Raw genomic sequence first — 17008 nt, forward strand, 5'->3', positions numbered from 1 at the left:
GTTACTGGACCTGGGTTGGCCCCTTTTACACAAATGCTGACCTGGGTCCAACCTGGGTTTTTCCTTGGTGTAAAAGGGTTAGGTACTTGTGAGTTATCCGGGCTGCCGATTTTTTCATCGCGCCCGAAATCGTGGGCATCGCGTCGGTCGTGGCCGTTATAAGGAGCCGCGACGCGATGCCCATGATTTCCCATAGACAGTAATGTTAAAAGACGCGATGGACCCGATTTCCCATAGACAGCAATGTTAAAATAAAATTACAATGTGAAATTGGCCAATATGTTTTTAAAAAAAATGTTTCATGGCCCCCCACCACCGTTAACGCCACCCCGCTATTGACGCCAACCCGAAGCGTGGCGAGCGCAGCGAGCCCGCGAGGGGCGGCGATACGCGTCCTCCGACCTTTTCATGCCCTACTATCCACTAGGGCGTGGAGTGAGAATAGAATAGTGTGGCGAGCGCAGCGAGCCACCGAGCCCGAAGCGTGGCGAGCGCAGCGAGGGGACGCGGACACCTTCACAGGTATCCGTGTGCCCTTGCGGGCTTCACAGGTGACCGCGTGCGCTCGCCACGCTTCGGGCTCGGTGGCTCGCTGCGCTCGCCACACTATTCTATTCTCACTCCACGCCCTAGTGGATAGTAGGGCATGAAAAGGTCGGAGGACGCGTACCGCTGCGCTCGCCACGCTTCGGGTTGGCGTCAATAGCGGGGTGGCGTTAACGGTGGTGGGGGGCCATGAAACATTTTTTTTAAAAACATATTGCCCAATTTCACATTGTAATTTTATTTTAACATTGCTGTCTATGGGAAATCGGGTCCATCGCGTCTTTTAACATTACTGTCTATGGGAAATCGGGTCCATCGTGTCTTTTAACATTACTGTCTATGGGAAATCGTGGGCATCGCGTCGCGGCCCCTTATAACGGCCACGACCGACGCGATGCCCCCGATATCGTGTCTTTTAACATTACTGTCTATGGGAAATCGGGGGCATCGCGTCGCGGCCCCTTATAACGGCCACGACCGACGCGATGCCCCCGATTTGGAGCTAAATCGTGGACGTCGGTCGGGTGTCCTTAAGTTAACCAAACTTAAGGACAAAATCGGCAGCCCGGATAACTCACATGTACCAAGGGTTATTATTGAATAGCGCTGCTTCCAGTGACTAGTCACAAATAAGCCCACTCACTTGTTACATTTTCATTTCATTTCCATTAAGAAGTCCTTTAGAGTATCATACTTCCAATACATAGACCTAGATACAGGCAGTCGCTGATTTGAGAGTAATGGGGCCCAAACATGGGAAGTAGCCAAAACCAGTAACGGGAGGGTAAAGTTCATTCCTATTCTTCATGAAGAGATTTCAAAACCCGTGGATCTATTGATTCCGAATGATTTCGCAATCACAGAGAAAAACGGGATGCAAGATTTATGACCACGGATGAAAAAAAAAATACAAATTGTATAGGCGCTAGTCTGACCTTTGGAAACCACTTATCGCTCCCCTTCAGTAATAAGCACAAGCTTCGCTCTGAGCTGGTTATACTGCCAAGTTAATTGGTTTACACAACCACTCAATATTGTTTATTTAAAAACTGGTTAATAATTATACTCCAATAATAAATGTTCCTTTATATGTTCCGGTATGCAATCTTTGCATTCTACCATGCTAGGCATAGACACACATAAAAATATAGAACATTGCCCCTACTTTAAAATTAAACCCGGCTGTGGAGCAGCTACAGTTCTCCAATGTAAAAACGGCATGTCCCACAAAACCAATGACAACAAGCAGCTGTGTAAATGGCTGTCAGGCCATGCATAAGTAACAAATGCATTGGCTCAGTCATACGCACAATTGGCAGAATGGAAGTAGGTGCAAAGTCAGTACTGAGCAAGCTACGTACCAAAAGCCAAATGCCATAAACAGCCTTCACAGACAGAAGTAAGACGTGTCAGGCAAACACAACACAGCTGACCAGCTCAAAGCTGCCGGAACACACAATGGTGGAATGTATTTGCTGCTAACCGCTATATGGAAGCCAAATGGCAACAAGCGATCTTACATATCAACTTCTTATTTACTACTTGTACAGGGTGTGACTCTGCATGTATGTCGCCACTGGAAACGTGGCTGCAGCAAAATACACATATTAAAATAATTTCTCTCCGTACAAAAAAAAACATTTGAACTATAAGAGATATAGGAGCATATTCAGGGTCCGGCGTTAGCACCTGTAGTTCCGCCTGTTCTAGCTTTTACATCAGCTAGACAGGCGGATTGTGTTTCACCCTTTCACCATTTCGTGTATTCAGGGTGAATTGAGGGCGGAACGCCTCCTGGCGTTAAAACACCAATGAGGCGAAAGGGGGCATGTCCAATTCGCCTGCAGTCTTGTAAAGTCACACACTCTGCTGCCATTACCTTATTGGAGAGGTGTTATCACTGTGGTGCTGCATTGGTCTGGTCCCCCATCATACTGTACACTTGCTGGCCCGGCGACTGTGTCCCGTCCCTTCCTCCATCCTCCTTGCTGGGTCTCTGGGGTGCACACTTCTAACATCCCTGGCAGCGCATCCACCGTGCCAGCCTGCTGCCAGCTGTCCGCCCTGGATGAATCAATCCCCCGCAAATTGCACAGCCAGACAGCAGACATCGGACGGGGAGGCGGGTGTGCACTTCTCGGCACCTTGCCGGGGATGGATCCAAGGCGGACAGCGAGCGGGGGCATACATAACGGTGATAGAGAGCACATTCCACCCCCTCCCACCAGCTCGCTGTCCGCCTTGGATCCATCCCCCGCAAGGTGCCCAGGAGTGCACAGCCGCTGTCTGGCCGCCGCTGGTGGGAGGGGGTGGGATGTGCTCTCACGTTATGTATACCCTGCCCGCTCGCTGTCCGCCATGGATCCATCCCCCCGCAAGGTGCCCAGGAGTGCACACCCGCTGTCTGGCCGCCGCTGGTGGGAGGGGGTGGGATGTGCTCTTACGTTATGTATACCCTGCCCGCTCGCTGTCCGCCATGGATCCATCCCCCCGCAAGGTGCCCAGGAGTGCACACCCGCCCGCTGTCCGATGTCTGCTGTCTGGCTGCTGCATACTCCTCCGTCCCTGTCCAGCCGCCTGACACCCGCCCTAGATGAATTCCCCACAAGCTGCCCTAGAGCGCGTACCTGCCCCCTGCCGACCTGCTGTACGCCCGCTGCCCGGCCGCTGTACGCCCGCTGCCTGGCCACCTCTGGTGGGGGGGGGGAGGGCCTCTCTATCACTGCCCACTGTCCACCCGCAGCATGGCCACAGCTGGGGGGAGGTGTTGCGCTCTCTGTCACCGCGTATCTGTTTATTTCAGCATCTATGCTTGACCCCCCTGCTGGCCACCCCCACCACCCCCTGCTGCCCTCCTTCATCCCCCCTGCTGGGCACCTTCACCCCTCCCCCTGCTGGCCACATCCACCCCCCCTGCTGGCCACCCCAACCACCCCCTGCTGCCCTCCTTCATCCTCCCTGCTGGGCACCTTCACCCCTCCCCCTGCTGGCCACATCCACCCCCCCTGCTGGCCACCCCAACCACCCCCTGCTGCCCTCCTTCATCCTCCCTGCTGGGCACCTTCACCCCTCCCCCTGCTGGCCACATTCACCCCCCCCCCCCTGCTGCCCACCTGCAGCCACCTGTGCCCACCTGCACCCCCTGCTACCCACCTACACCCCTGCTGCCTCCTGTGCTTACCTGCACCCCCTGATGCCCACCTTCTGCCCTCCTGCACCCTCCTTCAATCCCCATGCTGCCTTGCTGCACCCCCCTGCTGTCCACCTGCACTCACCCCTGCTGGCCACCTGCACCCACATTTGGTCGACATGGGGGAAGGTCGACATGGGGCAGGTGGACATGGGGCAGGTCGACAGGGTAATTAGGACGACAAGGGGATCGCCGACATGACTGAAGGTCGACGGGGTTATTATGTCGACATGGGGATGGTCAACGTGGTCATTAGGTCGACATGTTCATTAGGTCGACATGGGAAAGGCCAACTGGGTTATTAGATTGACATGGTCATTAGGTCGACATGGGGAATGTCGACATGACTGAAGGTCCACAGGGTTATTAGGTCGACAAGGGGAAGGTTGACAGTCTCAAAATGGGAGTTAGGGATAACAGAACCATGATTAAAAACTGTATCATATGGGTACAACACTGCATGCTGGGAAAGACAATGCAACATGGGTAGAGTAAAAAATAATAATGATAAAAATCAAAATATATTCATATGGGCAATAATAAACATACAAAATATATTTAAAAACCAAATGAAAATAAATTACATCGATTCATGTCAAAAACTACAAAAATAAAATAATATTTAAGGTTTTGCACAGCAGTCCCGACAGAAGAAAATGTCTAGTTCACTTTGTCTAAAGCCTGCCTGAAAACTGTAGAATCCATTTAGACAATCACACACTGAATAGGCTTAATCAGATTAACATGACAGAGTTTAGACAAAGTGAAAAAAAAAGTCTAAATGACTCATTTAGACAGGCGAGGCAAACGAAAAGAGTTTACAGGCGAAATGCTTTAGACTGTCTAGAAAAAATGATAGTGAATACTACAATTCATCTAGACTTTTTTTCCAGGCGTAAAATATGCTGTTTTAGACAGAATGGACCTAACTACCAACAGTGAATACACCCCATAGGTGTAAAAGGAAGCCTGCACAATAAGCAATATATAATATATGTACATTAGCAATGTACAGATTATAGATGTATTGTCCTCATACATACATCTAGCCTCAATAAGCCATGCAGCATGAGATGCTCAGTGGGAGCGAGCTTTCAGTTCCCATGTGACTCTGCTAGCACCGAATCTTTTATGCTGAAAATTAGTCTAAAGGGGGTATTCAATATTGCCCACATATTGCTAGCCGACAACAGACCCAATAGAGACAGGTTTTTCGGATTCGACTTTGTGGAATATTGTCGAAAAAGGCTGCGTTTGCGACTAAAATTCGTGAATCGGCAATTCATCCACCAATCTACTTATTTCCTGACTGCCGATTGTTCCACATTATCCACTAGATATAAACAAGCAGGAAAGTATACTTCGAGAAGTGGGGAGGGGGATTGGTAACTTCTCTAGCAATGACCTGTATGGTTAGAAGGTTATATACAGACGCAGCTTCTCACCCACTCACCATACATTCTGTAACATTAGCTGGGGACCATCATATGTGCAGATAGGGATAATTAGTCTGTATCGCCAAGCAATTAACGTTTGGCTCTATAAAGTGGGGGGGACTTGATTTAAATTTCAATGGCATACTTATTGTGAGTAACACAATGGGTTACATTGTTCCAATCAGGGACCTTTATAGGCAGAGTTTTTTTTATGTTCTTCCAGTGTTTCCACAGGTTTCTTTCAACAATCCAAACATACTGTTCTGCTAAATGGCTTCGTACATGCAGGGACGGATGTGAAGGACATCTGTAAGGTTATGTATAAAATGTGTGCACTGTGGCCCTTATTTAGATCTGATCGCAGTACAAATTTGTTCTCAAAATGGGCAAAACAATGTGCACTGCAGGTGGGGCAGATGTAACATGTGCAGAGAGTGTTAGATTTGGGTGAGTTATTTTGTTTCTATGCAGGGTAAATACTGGCTGTATTATTTTTACACTGCAATTTAGATTTCAGTTTCAACACACCCCACCCAAATGTAACTCTCTGCACAGGTTACATCTGCCCCACCTGCAGTGCACATGGTTTTGCCCATTTTGAGAACAAATTTGTACGGCGATCAGATCTGAATAAGGGCCTATATGAAAAAGGATTTTGGTAGCACTTTGAGTCCTATTGGGAGAAAAGTGCTATATAAATATCATTATTATTATTATTACTTACCAATTAAGCCATTTCTTGGATTCCATAGTGTAATCTGGAGTATAGACTGGGGACCAAGTGGAGCTGGTACTTTATAGGTTAGCTATCTGCCTGGCTCCTCCCCCTCAATGCCCCAGTGAGCCCAAGTAGAGACAGAAAAGATAACTAAAATCAGAAAAAAAACTAATGGTCCAAAACCACCAGACATACCGAAGAAGAACAGCTCAGGGGGGGAGACCAAAGCCCCATCTATGGAATTGGAGAAGTGAATTTATCAATAAGTATCAAATTCCAGTTTTCGCCTTCATGTGCAAGAGGGCATTTCAAAGCTAGCCCCACAAGAGGGAGAGGGATGAGGCAACTGCAAATCAGAGGTTCCGGAGTCAGAATGTGAAGCTGTTAAAACAAATAAAAAGTAGGCGCACAAGACCAGGTAGCTGGGCAGCAAAGTTGCGGTGCAGGAGCTCCCCAGAAGACAGTGGAAACTGGAAAGCAGCAAAGTAGGTCTAGCAAATTCAATGCACTACCACCTGCTTAGAAGCTGGCCATCCTTGCTTTACAGCATTGTAAAAGCACAAACAGTCCCCCGCTTCTGCGGCAAAGCAACCCCATTTATATTGATGCAAAGAAAATACACATCCCCCCCAAAAAAGGCATCACAATAGGCAGTTGATACGTAAAAAGAGGAAACCACCTTCCGCAAGAAAGCCATAGTATGAAGCGGGTCTCGATCATTGTGGAAAGCCAGGCAGGGTGATCTACAGGACAGTGCCCCAAGCTCGGATAACAAGGCCAATAAGAGCAGTCTCCCAAGAGAAAAAAAAACTTGGAAGTCCACCATCTCAAGAGGTTCTAAATCCGCTGACTCAAGAAAAGACCAGCCCAACAACAGTACTGAGGATATTAAGAGGACAGAAAGATGGACTTAGGGAAGTTGATGATCCAGGCATGTTGAACGAAGCAAGGAACATGTCACCCAACATCTACTACCTCGATGGAAGATGCCTCCAGATATGGGTTAACAGTGAACCATTGAGAGCGAAGGTGAGCAATCGCCACCACGACCCTGGTTAAAAAAAAAAATGGGAGTGGCCTAAATTGTTTTTGAAAGTCCTGAATTGCAAAGCAATAAAATGCTTGATGCCGAATAATGGGAATGATTAAATAAATGTTCTTGATGTTCAAATAGACAAACAAATGCCTGGCTCCTCCCCCTCAATGCCCCAGTGAGCCCAAGTAGAGACAGAAAAGATAACTAAAATCAGAAAAAAAACTAATGGTCCAAAACCACCAGACATACCGAAGAAGAACAGCTCAGGGGGGGAGACCAAAGCCCCATCTATGGAATTGGAGAAGTGAATTTATCAATAAGTATCAAATTCCAGTTTTCGCCTTCATGTGCAAGAGGGCATTTCAAAGCTAGCCCCACAAGAGGGAGAGGGATGAGGCAACTGCAAATCAGAGGTTCCGGAGTCAGAATGTGAAGCTGTTAAAACAAATAAAAAGTAGGCGCACAAGACCAGGTAGCTGGGCAGCAAAGTTGCGGTGCAGGAGCTCCCCAGAAGACAGTGGAAACTGGAAAGCAGCAAAGTAGGTCTAGCAAATTCAATGCACTACCACCTGCTTAGAAGCTGGCCATCCTTGCTTTACAGCATTGTAAAAGCACAAACAGTCCCCCGCTTCTGCGGCAAAGCAACCCCATTTATATTGATGCAAAGAAAATACACATCCCCCCCAAAAAAGGCATCACAATAGGCAGTTGATACGTAAAAAGAGGAAACCACCTTCCGCAAGAAAGCCATAGTATGAAGCGGGTCTCGATCATTGTGGAAAGCCAGGCAGGGTGATCTACAGGACAGTGCCCCAAGCTCGGATAACAAGGCCAATAAGAGCAGTCTCCCAAGAGAAAAAAAAACTTGGAAGTCCACCATCTCAAGAGGTTCTAAATCCGCTGACTCAAGAAAAGACCAGCCCAACAACAGTACTGAGGATATTAAGAGGACAGAAAGATGGACTTAGGGAAGTTGATGATCCAGGCATGTTGAACGAAGCAAGGAACATGTCACCCAACATCTACTACCTCGATGGAAGATGCCTCCAGATATGGGTTAACAGTGAACCATTGAGAGCGAAGGTGAGCAATCGCCACCACGACCCTGGTTAAAAAAAAAAATGGGAGTGGCCTAAATTGTTTTTGAAAGTCCTGAATTGCAAAGCAATAAAATGCTTGATGCCGAATAATGGGAATGATTAAATAAATGTTCTTGATGTTCAAATAGACAAACAAATGCTCCAGGTCGATGTTGACATTTACCTAGTTTAAAATGGAACATGTCGACATCCGCAGAACGTTATTATATTCACAACGTTTCTTATTCTGCCATGAGCAGAGGATTAGGCACTAGGCGGAAGGATAGGAGTAGAGGCTGCTGGATGAGACCGGGTTATTGGTGTCACCACTAGAACTGCTGGTGAATTGGCTGTTGTGTTGTGGAATGTTTTGTGAATCGGTCAATCTGGTGGAGTACGGACATAATGACTGTTGAAATTCTCATCAGAAAATATACCACACCCCCTTAAAATAGTTTATACTATGCACACACCTCTCATGACATGTTCTTTTCAACAACCGTATCCAGTCAGCCGTACTCACCGCTGATAAGCCACACCCACTCATGCCTGTTTGCCACGCCAATGAAAATGCAGCTCCACCGCCGATCAATACATTTATATGTGCCGCCGGGAGTGAATTGGAAACACAGGTGTGGCAACGGGATTGTGCCATTCACCATGTATGTCACACGTGACAATTGGCATGGCAACAATGAGCATGGCTTCACTGTATGTCCCACTTGGGCCAGACATGCAAACTGATAGTTCTAAGTGTAATAACCATTAGACCTTTATTAAACCACAAAACCCTTTAAGCAAAAATCAGATTCTCAGATTTTGGACAAAAAAGAAAAAAAGGATTTGGTGAAACGAGTCAATAAAAGTGATGAAAGAAACAGAATTGCCAGCAAAATTGCTTGCTAGGGCGGGAAAAAAAAAATCGATAGCTACTACCTGCGCCCGTAACCGTATTGAAGACTGACATTTAGGAATAATTCTACATATGTCAATTAGCACACATCCTTACTGGATCTTTAAAAGATCCCGGGGGTTCGTAGATTTGGCTGACTGGCTCCTACTGAATTTTACATGAAATGAGGATGATTCACCAGACAAGTGTAGTTATGCCTTCCAGAAACAAAATGCACACTCAGGATTCTCTACTGGTTAAAATTCCAGTATGATAATGGTTTGGGATATAAACCGTTTCATTCAAGCAAGTGTCTTCTGACCTTCATAAAAGAATGCTGGGGCTTTCACTTACTGCCAGTCCCGATTTAAACTAAGTCAGACGGGATTGCCAAGATTAACTGCATGTAGTAATATTTTTAAAAACAAGAGAACATATAATAAAGGGCCTTGTTCAATTGTCATATCGTGCCTGATATTCTGACTAGACTGATGGGAGATCAGGGGACGATGAGCAATTGATTTTTTTTTTGTGTGCATATATATATCGGCTAAATCAGACCAAACTAATGGGTATCATGTGAGCACTAAGGGGGGGTATGCAATCTGGGATCACGGCTGTCGATCCCCGCCGACAGCCGTGATCCTCGCCCGTTTGCAGTCAGATCGACCGCCTATTGACAGAGGGGATTCAATGTCCTGCCTGCTGATGGGCGCAAAGGGGGCGTGGCCTTGATAAAGCTGTGATATCGGCAAAACGCGTTGGTGGATCTGAGGGAACCAACTAAATCCAGTCCTACTCTGCAAACACTGCTAATACTGTTATTGGGCTTCGGTGTCAGCCTTTGAACCTTTCCTGCTGAGCAATCCACATTTAAACCTTCACCTCTAATCAAAGAGGACAATCTGGAGCTCATAATCCTGATCCGAACGGAGGTCTAGAACAAGGAAAGGGGTCTCTACCCCCCAAAAGAACCTACCGCGGACCAGTTGATTACAATACAATTTCTACAATACCCCCCAGTAATCTTTGGAACATCTGAAGTGGGCTCACAGTTGGTCTCAATACCATTCGAAAGAGGCATTATATGTATGTATGGACTGATACTTTTTTCTTATTTTTTGGTTCCCTCTGTTTCAGTACAGACATTCCCTGTCTATTGCAATTTTTATTTGTCTTTTATTTGTGTTACAATATGTCACATTGTCTTTATGTTTTTTATTAAATGTTGCTGCTTTTTAAAATCTTATCTGGCACTATGGTATTGGATTATTAATTTCTCAAACTAAGTATAGTTTTAACAAATTGACAATAATTCTATCTAAATTTACACTATCTGTTTAGTGCAGTGTACCTCTCTTCTTTCTTTAGCCATATACAAGGGGCGGACTACCCCTTTCCCACACTGCAGCTTGACAAAGCACCTCATTTTATTTATTTATTTACAGGTTCTTATATAGCGCAGCAGATTCCGTTGCGCTTTACAATAGTAGACAGTGATAAAACAAACTGGGTAACAACATACAGACTTGGAGGTAGGAGGGCCCTGCTGCAAGCTTACAATCTATAGGGATTGCGCCCCTCCTCGTGTTGATAATTTATTATCAACCTTTTTCCACTATTCTCTAAATAAAGGAATGCAGAGAAGAAACCAAGCTCTGCGTAAAATAATTAAAACTGTATATAATTTGAAGTTAAATTCTAAAATGTTGAAATATAAACATGCTCTTTGTAGCAGTGACAACTGAAATTATAGCCGTATTAGTTCAATATGCGGAGAGGTGTGCCAGCTCAATGTACACTTACTGGCGGACTGCACCCGTTAATGTATGCTTTGCAATAGGTAAGTTAGAAAGAGAAAGAAGCAGAAGTATTTGGAAGGAGGCAGATCAGACTGAAGAGCAGTGAGTGAGACGACAAAGTGTTTTACATGGATGAATGGGCACAGACATTCTAAGACTCTGGGAAATGATAAGGATGTTTTCCCTCGTGTGCTGCAGTATCCACTGAGTTAATAATAACATACAGAAAATAATACAAGCCTTTGGTCATTTCTAAATAAGAGATTTGTTAGAACCAAAATGAACTCTATTGGAGGGTTGCCAATTTGCCATTGAACATACAGTACAGGGGGGAAAGAAAATTATAACAATTTTATTATTAAGAAACAGATTTTGACAGCACATAAAAACAGATTGGCCCATCCAGTGTACTTTGTCACCTTTTGGAAAATTCATATAATGGCTGCCGGTGCTATGGTTTCTAAAGGCCCCCTTACATTTGCCCAACTTGTCATAACGACAAGTCGGACCCGATTGTCCCAGCAGCTCCCCGGGAGGGATCGCATGCAACTCCCAGGGGAGCTGCAGGGACAATGGGAGCGGGGGTCAGCAGCGAGGATATGCCCGCAACCAGAGAGCAGGCGGGGGGGGGGGGGGGGAGGGGGCGCAGGGAGCCGGTCAAGAATCCACTGTGCAGGGAGCAGGGGGGGGGGGCGCGGCGGCACAGAGTACCAGGGAGCCGAGCAGGAGAAGACGATGCAGCAGCAGCGCGAGTGGCACGAGCAGCAGAGCACTTCCAAAAAAAGAAAAAGCCCATACAAACGCATAGGAAGCCATTGATTGGCTGAGACCTCTCTCAGCCAATGAGCGATTGGCTGAATTGACCCCTAGTCAGTGATGTGTAATAGGTAGCATATGCTTGTTTAAGCTTGTAACACTTATTTAAAAGGCCTGCTGTTATAACACATTGGGATCTTTTGCAATGTATTGTTTTTGGGCCACTCCATGAAAATTAATAAAAAAAATTTAAAAAATGTTCCACATGCGATATTGTAGAAAAATGGTCTGTAGCTGTGCCATCATAATGGCGGTGGACTTAGCTAGCCCATAGGTGACACATTTTGTGATATTGTGTTGAGAGTAACAGAAGTAAAAATAAGATTAGGCATAAAATTACTTACATTATAAAAAGATCAAAAATTACTTTAAAAAAGTTGTTTAAACAAACATTAGAACAGTTGGGAGAATGCAATTATTTTGTAGCCAGCACCCACAGGAGCAATTCAGTTGTTCCCCAGTTGGGCATGCATACCATATGGTGCGTGCCAACTGTTACCATCATTCAAACCAGTGTTTTCGAACACTTCAGGAGGCTGCATGCATGACAAAAATGGAAAAACAACTGAATTGCTTCCTTGGGCGCCATCTAGTGAAAGCCAGTGGGGGGAAAAAATAGAATTTCCCCATGTATGTAAAGGCCCCCTTACACTTGTCCAACTTGTCTGAGGGACAAGTTGGATCTGATTGACTTGAGATTTATTCTGTGTGCAGGAGGATCGATCTCTTGGTTAGACAGCATCAGGCACATCAGATTTTGACAGACAAATTGGCCCAATCCATCTGAATTGGGTCAAATCTGACAATCTCACAAGTGTAAAGGGGCCCTTTAAATTTTTTTCTGAATAGAAGTTTAATATTTATCCCTTATGAAGGTTAGAACTCAAACTACTACGGCGCCTGGGCTACCCATCACAGCTATAAGCCATACATTTATTATGTAGGCCCTGCTCACAAACTACATGGAAATCGGCATCAATTCCACCAGAATGCAAAGGTTCCTGGTGTGCTGTATGATACGGTGACCCTGCAGTTTGGCCGGTTGTCAGGAGGATGGAAAATGTGAAAAAGAAAGTGTGGATAAGTGTGGACTGTACAGTGGGGATGTGATTACATAAGAACTGTATATGAAGGTTGAGTGGCTGGTTCTGGAATTTGATAAGCTTGCCTGAAGAGATGAGTTTTCAGGGAACGCTTGTAGGTTAAAGGATGCTGTAGATTTAAAAGATCTCTACAGCATCATAAGACTAATAGGACTGCTGGAAATGGAAGAAGGATTTTCTAGAACAGAAGTCACACAGAAGTAGATTAAATAATGTTTTACACATTAATAGAAACTAGGTAAAGATATACGTCAAGTATAATGAATACTTTCAACTCTACACGGACTCCGGGGTCATGCTATTTGTTTGCTACAGAACTAAAGTGAAACTAGACGGACGTATGGCCTTTGTGTCACTGAGGTGAGCTTGCTACCACAACGTTACAATAACTGTTCCGAATGCCTCCTCGGTGCTATTCAGCCCATTTTGTCACAAGTGTGGAAAAGTGAACAGGATAGAGCTCAATCAATAAGCACAGAAACACAGCAATGCAGGTACTACCAGTAGACCACACACAGGCAAGGCAGCCATAGCATGGGCAAAGCAAAGGCTCAGGAGAGTGCAAATGGTACTTGTTTCCTAGCACTGCCACAACGATTTGGATCTCGGGCATCGCAGGTAAAAAAATCGCGTCGGTCGCATCGCATGCGGCCAAAAAAATCGCATGCGATGCGACCGACGCGATGCCCGCGATTTTACATAGGGAACAATGTAAAATGCCTCAATTGACCCAATTAAACATAGGGAACAATGTTAAATGGCCCACAGACCCCAAAAATCCCCCCTGAAGTGTGAAATGGACCCCCAAAAAATTGTTAACGCCGCCCCACGATCAACGTGAACGCAGCAAGCCCGCGAGGGGCGGCGGTATGCGTCCTCCGACCTTTTCATACCCCCACTATCCACGTCGGCGTGGAGTTGAGAATAGAAAGTGTGGCGAGCGCAGCGAGCCCCGCGAATACCTTCACAGGTATCCGCGTCCCCTTGCGGGCTTCACAGGTGTCCGTGTCCGCTCGCCACGCTTCGGGCTCGGTGGCTCTCTGCGCTCTCCACACTTTCTATTCTCAACTCCACGCCGACGTGGATGGTAGGGGTATGAAAAGGTCGGAGGCCGCGTACCGCTGCGCTCGCCACGCTTCGGGTTCACGTTGATCGTGGGGTGGCATTAACAATTTTTTGGGGGGCCATTTCACACTTCAGGGGGGATTTTTGGGGTCTGTGGGCCATTTAACATTGTTCCCTAAGTAAAATCGCGGGCATCTCATCGGTAGCATCGCATGCTTTTTTTGGTCGCATCGCATACCATTATAAATGACCCGCGATGCCCGCGATTGTGGCCGTGCTGGGAAACAAGTACCGTGCAAATTAATTCAGTACGAACCAGTTCCCCATAATTATTGTCTCATGAATATTTCTCATGAAGTTTCCTGAATGATGCTACGGATTCCTAACAAAAATGATTCTGAGTCCGTAATGTTATGAGATTGTTGCATTCAGAACGCAACTCCCCATAACAAACTAAATCTTCCTATAGTTGTGGGTAAAGCCATCACCAGGGGGCTGCACTATTCAGACCGTGCTCTTATCTTCCAGGAGGACATGTTTACTGTAACCGCTCTATCTGCACTCGGAACGGAAAGATTAACTAAAGAGAAAGCGTGATTGAGCGGGAACAAAAACAACGGATGTCGGGCTGAGTGAAAACATGTTCGGTTTTTCCATGTTTTAAAAATAATGAAATAGATGCACTTAATATAGTCCCTTAGCAGCCCACCACTTATGGGTAATAAGGCTGCAAATGGAAAAATACGTCCCAGGGTACAGAACGCTGAGGTATGTTGTAACTGCCATAATGTAAAGCATGCTTGGACTCAAACTCAGGAATATCATTGCCAAATGCTTTCTGTATAACCTCTCTGGCACAGCCCGCCTCCTCTTTCCACACTTAGCAGAAGCAGGACAAAGCAACGCTGAGGCCAAGAAATGCTTACTGGCTACATAACGCAATAAGAAAAAAAAGCAGAGGTGTCCCTGGGATTAAATGTACAAAGCTGTGTGAAGTCAGATGCTCAAAGCAAAAAGGAAAGCCAAAGCAAGCACACGCATCCACGTACCATGACGCCATAGGGCTATTCTTGGACTGAAGGGTTGCCTCGGAAGCAGGAAGTCTGAAACAGATTTTAAAAATAACCACATCTTTTGTAGTGAACTTTTTTGTTTCATGTCACAGAAATGTGCATGCAAAAGAGCAGCGCAATCACAGCAGTGTATCAGGAACACTTCTATATGTTAGAAAACTTTCTAAAGAGCTAGAGCCCAGGGTGAAAGTGTAAGAGCCACACCACCAACCCAAAAAACTTAAAGTGAAGTTAACCCTTTAACATATATTCAATGCCGTGGGCGAGCGGTGACTGCGAGCAGGACTTTTTGTTCGCAGTCACCGCTCACCCTGTCAGTATTCAACTGACCCCCCTCATACGCAAATTCCCCCTCGCTCCATTTTTTGGCGTATGTGCCTCCAAAAGCTGCGAGAATCGAGGCTAATTACAGCGAGTTTGCTGCACTAGCCACGGCTCCCGCAGTTTAGGGGAATCCTCGACGTTCTGTGACGGCGAGGATTCCCCCGGAACGTTGCATAGTGCGAGCGGCCGGCGCGGGGGTTAAACTGCGAGGATCACTGGTTTTCTGTGATCCTCGCAGTTTAACCCCACCGGCATTGAATACCTGCCTTTGAGTGGCAACATCTGTGTGAAAGATGCGCAAAATATCTGCTAAAAATGCCAACATCTCTGTGAAATGCGCAAGATATGACTGTCAACATCTGAGATATGAAAACTATAAAAAAAAATAGTACTTCCTCATCTTTGCGGCCACCGCTTACGCTACAAAACTTACGTACTGTACGGCGAGGAGGGAGGCTGAAGCTGCTAATGATGGTCACTTAAAAAATAATAATTGCGTTTGTCCGGCATGGATTTACGATATACTACAGATATACTTACCTTACACTTCCGATATTTGGCCTTCATTCAGCAGCCTCACCTTCACCACTGCAACGGCAGTTAATCTGCCATCAGCGTTATCTATAGAGGTACCTGGGACCACACCAGTTTTGCAGACTACTATATAAGTGACGCAATACACCGGGGTGTCATAAGTATGGACACATTGAGATCCTCTCAGCATAATAGCTGGACTTTAATCCATCTGGGTGAATATTCTAATTTATTTTTAGGTCATGCATGGATTCAAAAATGAAAATCGTGTTTTAACCATTTCATTATTAACCCTCAATTTTTATTCTAATTTTATACATGGTTATTTACATTAGTATGGTTACCTTTCTTTTCATATGTGGGAAGCATTACTGCCTCACAGCACTGAGGTCATGGGTTTGATTCCCCCCATGGCCCTAACTGTGCGGAGTTTGTATATTCTCCCTGTACTTGCATGGGTTTCCTCCGGGTACTCCAGATACCACCCACAATACGAAAATATACTGGTAGGGCAATTGGCTCCCACAAAATTAACCCTGGAATGTCTGTGTGTGCGTGTACATGTGGTAGGGAATATAGATTGTAAGCTCCACTGGGGCAGGGACTGATGTGACTGTTCAAAATATTCTCTGTAAAGGGCTGCGGAATATGGGGCAGATGTATTAAGCCTTAAAAAGAGATAAATGCAAGGGGGATAGAGAGATAACTGTCCAGCCAATCACCTGCTAACTGCCATGTTACAGGTTGTGTTTGAAAACAGTAAGGAGCTTATTGGCTGGACATTTATCTCTCTATCACCCTTGCATTTATCTCTTTAATACATGTGCGCTATATAAGAAACTTAAAAATATGCATTTTTGTTTTGGGTTCGAAGGTCCCTATCTTGTAACGGCTACATCCCAGAGCGCTCTCAGTATCTTTGATATCTCTTTCTGCCTTACTGGACAATGGGCCTGATTCAGCATTAATTACTTAGCATAGGGCCTCCATAGCAATACAAATACATGCGGAGGAGCACACCACCTCCCGCCTGCATCTGTGACGCTGAAAACGGCAATGCGATCGCAGGTTTAGATTAACCTTTGCAATTCTTCTTTACGACTGCAGCATAAGTCTAATACTGGCTATACATAAGGATGACCTGCATAGGACCTGACCGCATGTAGGTTGCAAGAGAGGTGTACTTTAAAAGCACATACGATCTGCTTATGACCGCACGCAAAGCCGATGGATCATATGTGCAGCACGTATGATCTGAGGTTCGACCCGCGGGGATGCACATCATACAAATACCTCATGATGCGCACAGGACCCATCGAAATTGTGCGTTCGGGCCGGAGATCGTTCTAGTTTATGGCCCTCTTCACATTACTCAGGCTGCCTGTCGCAGATGG

The 17008-nt window shown here is 45.8% G+C and overlaps 1 protein-coding gene across 4 annotated transcripts in view; it reads right to left on the bottom strand.

The window, feature by feature from the left end:
- The window catches only part of RERE (arginine-glutamic acid dipeptide repeats), a 290268-nt gene that overhangs the window by 198939 nt on the left and 74321 nt on the right, over positions 1-17008 (bottom strand). The window contains exon 1 of one of the 4 annotated variants that reach the window (XM_083163288.1): positions 14733-14766. The exons of the other annotated variants lie outside the window; for them this stretch is intronic. The gene's annotated coding sequence lies outside the window, so the exon portion shown is untranslated. Of the gene's footprint in view, positions 1-14732; positions 14767-17008 lie in introns of those variants that run through there. 4 annotated transcript variants of the gene reach the window in all.

Source organism: Crinia signifera, chromosome 19 (genome assembly GCF_055691185.1).
Source record: "Crinia signifera chromosome 19, ASM5569118v1, whole genome shotgun sequence".
Classification (NCBI taxonomy): domain Eukaryota; kingdom Metazoa; phylum Chordata; class Amphibia; order Anura; family Myobatrachidae; genus Crinia; species Crinia signifera.